Source organism: Apostichopus japonicus, chromosome 9 (genome assembly GCF_037975245.1).
Source record: "Apostichopus japonicus isolate 1M-3 chromosome 9, ASM3797524v1, whole genome shotgun sequence".
In the NCBI taxonomy this organism is placed as follows: domain Eukaryota; kingdom Metazoa; phylum Echinodermata; class Holothuroidea; order Aspidochirotida; family Stichopodidae; genus Apostichopus; species Apostichopus japonicus.
The window spans coordinates 26,009,633-26,015,632 of record NC_092569.1 but is presented as its reverse complement, the minus strand read 5'-3'; the positions used below and the strand labels follow the sequence as shown (position 1 = coordinate 26,015,632).

Here is a 6,000-nt window from a genome sequence, read left to right as displayed (position 1 = left end):
TCGGGAGGGATTTATATATTGCTGACCTTTTCTGGAAGGTCCAGAGGCGAATGAAGGATGGGGAGTGGTGTGGGTGGGGGGGGGGTGGGCGGATGTTTTTGTTTTTGGATCATTTTAGGTGAATCCCTTGTAGAGGTTTGGATGATGTGCACTGGTTTTGTATTCACTTGCAAAATGCACAGTTTAGTGTGATCAATCTAGGCGGTGATGTAATTTTTCGGGAGATAACAAGTTTCGCAATAAATGAACAACTTTGAATTAGATTTGACCTTTTTCTTCCTTCTAAGTGTTGTATGCCATGTTTTCTTTTATTTTAATTTTTTATCAAAATCTTCCGATTCCTTCCATAATATTACGGTATATCAGTTCACGGTACGCCTATTGTTGCTGCCCAGAGTAGTGTGAAGAAAAAAATTTAGGGTTATAGTCAAGCGTGAACATCATAACAAAGCTATCATTGAAATGATGAATGAATAAGAAACGGAAGGGGGCAACTGTTGGCAGGAACTAAAGTTGTACCCTACTATAGGTTTCTGATCATGTCATGGTGTACTATACACAAAACTTGCGTTTAAACAGGTGATACAAATCTATAGTTAATTCGTAAATATGTTGTTTTTATTTACCCAAGACCACAACTTTGATTGGACGAGGTCGCATCGTTCTATTAGATTCGATCACCAGATCGCATCCGAGACTAAATGACCACTTTACTTTATTCCAGTCGTTTTTGTAATCAAATCAGAAATATATTCCCCTCAAACATAGAGAGGAGTTTAGCGGCCCCTGTACCTGGTACGAGTAATCAAAGGTGGCGGATGTGAACTAGTAACTTGGCAAGATGTGTTTACACTATTGTAATTGTGGTACGCGTTAACACGAGCCTGTACAACTGGTTTATACACTCTATATTAGCTCTAAACAGCTAAGAAGATGAATAATGATATGACTGCATAATTGATCCAGATATTCGAAAACATCTCCGCCCCCTCCAATTCACCTCACCCCACTTTGCAAATAACGGTTCAGGTCTCAATATGCTCACCTGGGTGTAAACACATTTTAAGATTGGCACATCACCTCGCCTGGTAGTAGATAAACCTACTCCTGTGTAGCGCAATCAGTATAGTTTACCTTCAGGCCTTTAACCCGTAACCCACTCCACCCCACCCCACACCCATCCCAGGGCAACAGTATATCCCTCTACAATCCCTCTACCACAGAGTTTCATCTACAGCTGCCAATGATGGCGCTGAAAATACTTTTTAAGAAAAAGTCGCCCAGGAAAGAACCTGGGCACGAAAACCCAACTACCGAACGACTGATCCGCTCTCAACCCCAGTCCCTTTGCATCGGGACTGTGACTGTGTGTGCACCATTCACCTCGAGATTGAACAGATACTACACATTATCTTAGCCAAAAGGCGCTGAAAATTGTTTCGAGCCAAGGGATCACAACTGCATGCCAGTCATGTTTTTGCATGGATACTTGACATACTACCAACATCTCTGTACCCTTTTTTGTTTCTATTCCACAAGCAACTGTTGTTTTTTTTTCGTTGAAAAATTCACTATCCGGTTCAATACCAATTCTATCACGGTGCCCTTCCTGTAATGTTACATCTATGAACTTGGGCCAGGAGCAGTCTAAATGAAGCTAGTTTTAAAGGTCACAACTCTTACTTTTGAATCGAGGACCCCACAAACCCTAGCTATACGCTTTCTGCGATTTACAACTCCCTATGATTTTATGAGGGCTGGACTAGTTGTAACCATATATTGTTGGGTAGTTGGATTGAGGGCAATCCAATAATGTGCGGTTATTAGATGGCCTGATCAGAGAAAAAACAAAACAAAAAACACCGCAACCCAACACCTGCAATGGCAACTTGAAAGCAACCTGCGGTTGCAGACTACAATAACTTTGCTAACAATCTTTGGTGACAACATTCCTAAATTAACAATGGAATATGCACTGTATTTCTCACACATTGCATGTACATATGAATATGCCGGTGTTTCCTTGTTTCATTTCCAAGTAAATCAACAACAGAAGAACAGAACTGGGGTTTATCACAATTTGAAAAGAGAAAAGAAGTTTTACCAAGAAGGAGTAACTCAGTGATATTGCATTTTGATTGGTCAAGATATAGCGTTGGGATTGGCTGGAGTAGTATCTTGTCTTTCCTCGTATTGAAAGATTCAGTCTTCTTCACATTTGACACCGCAAGGAACATCAGTATTCTGTTTTCTTTTCCCAGGAGAGAGGTAATAAAGCGGTACTTCGTAATCGTCCACATGGTTGGAACAACAACAAACAGAATACTACGCAATCACGACAAGGGCCTCAATGATTGTTTACAATTCCGCACTGCGAGGGCTTTGTTCTGTGTATTCGTATATTATACTTCTCTGCCAGTGTATGCAGAAGTGACGAGGTAGGCTAAAGTATAACCTGAGATCTAGGGTAATTGATCCCCTAAGCGTCCACATTACCACCATCTAGATCATCGCTTGCTAGGTCAGGCTCCTACTCGATAGGGAGACTCATGATACTTTTTTTAAGAAAAAGTCGCCCAGGAAAGAACCTGGGCACGAAAACCAAACTACTGAACGACTGATCCGCTTCTAACCCCAGTCCCCTTGCATCGGGACTGTGACTGTGTGATCATCGTCAGGTGTGTATCACCATTCCCTGAAAGAACAGATACTACACATGATCTTAGCCAAAAGGCGGAGAAGCGATAGGGAGACTCATGATTACATTGTTTGATACTGAGTCCACGCGACTACGATCTTGATCGCCCTCGAGGATTCAAATGTAAACAAGACTGTTCTCTCTTCGCTGCTCTACTTTATATACACAAGTGTAGAGAATTGTCTGTTTCAAATATAAACAAGGCTTGTCTTTCTTTGCTGCTCTAGTTTATATACACAGGTGTAGAGAATTGTCTGTTTCAAATATAAACAAGGATTTCTCTCTTAATGCTCTACTTTATATACACAGGTGTAGAGACTTGTCTGTTTCTAATATAAACAAGGCTTTTCTCTCTTTAATGCTCTACTTTATATACACAGGTGTAGAGACTTGTCTGTTTCCAATATAAACAAGGCTTTTCTCTCTTTACTATACTCTACTTTATATACACAAGTGTAGAGACTTGTCTGTTTCAAATATAAACAAGGCTTTACTCTCTTTGCTACTCTAGTTTATATACACAGGTGTAGAGACTTGTCTGTTTTCAATATAAACAAGGATTTCTCTCTTAATGCTCTACTTTATATACACAAGTGTAGAGAATTGCCTGTTTCAAATATAAACAAGGCTTGTCTTTCTTTGCTGCTCTAGTTTATATACACAAGGGTTGAGAATTGTCTGTTTCCAATATAAACAAGGCTTTTCTCTCTTTACTATACTCTACTTTATATACACAAGTGTAGAGACTTGTCTGTTTCAAATATAAACAAGGCTTGTCTTTCTTTGCTGCTCTAGTTTATATACACAGGTGTAGAGAATTGTCTGTTTCAAATATAAACAAGGATTTCTCTCTTTAATGCTCTACTTTATATACACAGGTGTAGAGAATTGTCTGTTTCAAATATAAACAAGGCTTGTCTTTCTTTGCTGCTCTAGTTTATATACACAGGTGTAGAGAATTGTCTGTTTCAAATATAAACAAGGATTTCTCTCTTAATGCTCTACTTTATATACACAGGTGTAGAGACTTGTCTGTTTCTAATATAAACAAGGCTTTTCTCTCTTTAATGCTCTACTTTATATACACAGGTGTAGAGACTTGTCTGTTTCCAATATAAACAAGGCTTTTCTCTCTTTACTATACTCTACTTTATATACACAAGTGTAGAGACTTGTCTGTTTCAAATATAAACAAGGCTTTACTCTCTTTGCTACTCTAGTTTATATACACAGGTGTAGAGACTTGTCTGTTTTCAATATAAACAAGGATTTCTCTCTTAATGCTCTACTTTATATACACAAGTGTAGAGAATTGCCTGTTTCAAATATAAACAAGGCTTGTCTTTCTTTGCTGCTCTAGTTTATATACACAAGGGTTGAGAATTGTCTGTTTCCAATATAAACAAGGCTTTTCTCTCTTTACTATACTCTACTTTATATACACAAGTGTAGAGACTTGTCTGTTTCAAATATAAACAAGGCTTTACTCTCTTTGCTACTCTAGTTTATATACACAGGTGTAGAGACTTGTCTGTTTTCAGTATAAACAAGGATTTCTCTCTTAATGCTCTACTTTATATACACAAGTGTAGAGAATTGTCTGTTTCAAATATAAACAAGGCTTGTCTTTCTTTGCTGCTCTAGTTTATATACACAAGTGTAGAGACTTGTCTGTTTCCAATATAAACAAGGCTTTTCTCTCTTTACTGCTCTACTTTATATACACAAGTGTAGAGACTTGTCTGTTTCTAATATAAACAAGGCTTTTCTCTCTTTAATGCTCTACTTTATATACACAGGTGTAGAGACTTGTCTGTTTCCAATATAAACAAGGCTTTTCTCTCTTTACTATACTCTACTTTATATACACAAGTGTAGAGACTTGTCTGTTTCAAATATAAACAAGGCTTTACTCTCTTTGCTACTCTAGTTTATATACACAGGTGTAGAGACTTGTCTGTTTTCAATATAAACAAGGATTTCTCTCTTAATGCTCTACTTTATATACACAAGTGTAGAGAATTGCCTGTTTCAAATATAAACAAGGCTTGTCTTTCTTTGCTGCTCTAGTTTATATACACAAGGGTTGAGAATTGTCTGTTTCCAATATAAACAAGGCTTTTCTCTCTTTACTATACTCTACTTTATATACACAAGTGTAGAGACTTGTCTGTTTCAAATATAAACAAGGCTTTACTCTCTTTGCTACTCTAGTTTATATACACAGGTGTAGAGACTTGTCTGTTTTCAGTATAAACAAGGATTTCTCTCTTAATGCTCTACTTTATATACACAAGTGTAGAGAATTGTCTGTTTCTAATATAAACAAGGCTTGTCTTTCTTTGCTGCTCTAGTTTATATACACAAGTGTAGAGACTTGTCTGTTTCCAATATAAAAAAGGCTTTTCTCTCTTTACTGCTCTACTTTATATACACAAGTGTAGAGACTTGTCTGTTTCTAATATAAACAAGGCTTTTCTCTCTTTACTGCTCTACTTTATATACACAAGTGTAGTGACTTGTATGTTTCAAATATAAACAAGGCTTTTCTCTCTTTACTACTCTAGTTTACATACACAAGTGTAGACATTTGTCTGTTAATTCAGTCAGTGAATAAGTTACAGAACAATTCGATGAAATTAGTTCTGAATCCTGATCGTCTCGTGATTTCTGTCTTTCCATACGCCACGTGACCAAATATGGTTTCATAATGTCCGAAGACACTGCTATTCAAATTTCAAGTTGTTATTGAACTCCCCACATGTTAGTTTGAAAAATATAACAAAAACCACTGCCGTTGTAAAAGTGCCATCTGTAAGGGCGGGGGGGGGGGGCGAGCAGGCTATGTTTGCACACCTCTCCGTAACAAAATGTCAACGGAGAAATGGGCCCCTGTAAAGGTATGCATGAAACCACGAAACAGTATTCCTTAGTAGCATGTATGGTCTGTGAGATACAGGTCTATATATAGCTTACTGGCGGCCATGCATATATTCAATTAAACATGGAGATTTTCATCCTGCCAAATCGTTTACATAGAAATGGCACTTCTGTGGTGTGTATAGACATTAAACGTATAGGACTTCTTTGTTCAAGATTAACGTAGTTTTTTTGAAGTTCCATGCAGACTCACGACTTCAAGCTTCCCTTCCCCTTCATCATAACGGGAGACTTAGCTGCAGTGTTTGTATTTTGATTTTACTTCTGTAATGATTTCTTTTCCTGTTAAATAGTTTAACGAAGTCTATGGCTAAAAACCATATAATAATACGTTAAGCTCAATACGTATTAAGAGACAGTTG

At 37.5% G+C, this 6,000-nt stretch overlaps 1 pseudogene; it reads right to left on the bottom strand.

Annotated features, from left to right (window-relative positions):
* Nucleotides 1–2,651: 2,651 nt before the first annotated feature.
* On the bottom strand, nt 2,652–2,746 carry LOC139974611 (U2 spliceosomal RNA; annotated as a pseudogene).
* Between the last annotated feature and the right edge of the window lie 3,254 nt (nt 2,747–6,000).